General features: G+C 44.2%; 1 non-coding gene across 1 annotated transcript; it reads left to right on the top strand.

Annotated features, from left to right (window-relative positions):
- Window positions 1–842: 842 nt before the first annotated feature.
- trnan-guu (transfer RNA asparagine (anticodon GUU)) lies at window positions 843–916 on the top strand. The gene has a single exon. It is a non-coding gene; the product is annotated as a tRNA-Asn (tRNA).
- Window positions 917–1,707: the final 791 nt, after the last annotated feature.

Here is a 1,707-nt window from a genome sequence, read left to right as displayed (position 1 = left end):
CATCCTTCATTCTCCTCTAATTTCACTTCCCAAAGAGTTTCTAAAGCTTCACAAAGCTGGAGACTGGGATTTCTCTTTTACTTCCTGAGAATTATTCCACCTGCTAACTGACAATATTTTGCCAAAATCTCTTCCCTATTGTAACACTTGCATCATGTCCAGGGATGAGGAATTTCCATTTTGTTGAGACATTCCCAATTTGGGAATGTTGTCTTTGGAACAAAGAAGGTTAACTGGAGATTTCTAGGGGCTGTTAGCAATGATGGGAGAAGAAGTGGTGGGACTGGGCAGGTGAATGATCAGAAGAACCTATTACCACTGACCAGGGTCAGTTACCAGAGGACAGGGTTTGAAGTTATTTAATGGAATTCAGCATTTGTGTAGAACAAACACAGCGAATACTGTAGAAAGCCAACGGGTCGAGCAGCATCTGTGGAAAGGTAAACAGAGCCGACGTTTTGAGTGTGCTACGGTTTTTGTTCAGAACTCAGTGATTTGCCTCTTCCCGAAGTTGGTCCAGGTCTGTGTCTCAATTGGCAAACACATGGCAAGTGCAGTGTCGCAATGTGGCTCCGGGCCAATGAGAAAATTCGGGAAGAGGCAAAACACTGAAAGGCTCGGAGGGCAATGGCCCCGGTGTTGGAGAGCTAATTCCTCGTGACATGGATGTGCCTGCAGATGGTGGGATCACACTGTCCCCATGTCTCCACAATGAATGTCCAAGGCTTTATAAAGGAAAAGTAAAACTGATAGAAGACAATGGTAATTCTGGACGGTGCAATATGAATTATGAATTGAATAGTAACTTCCTCAAAGAGATTGTGGGCATAGTGCTGACATCTGTCTCTGTGGCGCAATTGGTCAGCGCGTTCGGCTGTTAACCGAAAGGTTGGTGGTTCGAGACCACCCAGGGACGGAGTGTTTTGATTTTTTTTTAAAAAACAAAATCAGTGCATTGTTTAAATGATGATATATTGGAATGTGGAGAAAGTGAGGAGAAGAGGTGAAAGTCGAAAAATGTGGCACTGGAAAAGCGCAATAGATCAGGCAGCATCTGAGGAGCAGGACAGTGAGTTTCGGGCACAAGCCCTTCATCAGGAATGATGTAAGGATGTACAAAGGGGTCTCAGAGACCCTCCAGTCAATGCCAGTTGTCGGGCAGATGCAGCAGGCAATGAGCAAGGCAAGTGATATATTACGAAGAGGAATTGAGTTCAGAAGTGGGGTCATTGAACATATTCAAGGCTAAGTTCATCTGAGTTTTGAACAACAAAGAAGTGGATGGTTTTGGAGGGAGATAAGAAAATGGTTCTAAGACCAGTACAGGTCAGTCACAGAGTCAGACAGCACTGAACAGACCCTTCATCCACCTAGTCCATGCTGAGTACATCCTCAAACTAAACTCGTCCCACCTACCAGTGTTTGGCCCATAAACCTGCGAACCTTTCATATTCATGTACTTATCCAAATGTCCTTTAAACGTTGTAACTGTGAATGTATAAAATCATGAAGGGCATGGATAGGATAAATAGACAAAGTCTTTTCCCTCGGGTTGTGGAATCCAGAACGAGAGAGCATGGGTTTAGCGTTAGAGGGGAAAGATGCAAAAGAGATCTAAGGGGCATCTTTTTCACGCAGAGGATGGTGCGTTTTTTGAATGAACTGCCAGAGGAAGTGGTGAAGTCTCGTACGATTGCAACATTTAAA

Source organism: Hemiscyllium ocellatum (genome assembly GCF_020745735.1).
Source record: "Hemiscyllium ocellatum isolate sHemOce1 chromosome 27 unlocalized genomic scaffold, sHemOce1.pat.X.cur. SUPER_27_unloc_35, whole genome shotgun sequence".
Lineage (NCBI taxonomy): Eukaryota > Metazoa > Chordata > Chondrichthyes > Orectolobiformes > Hemiscylliidae > Hemiscyllium > Hemiscyllium ocellatum.
Note: the sequence above shows the minus strand (reverse complement) of the source record. Positions and strands in the feature narration are given on the sequence as shown.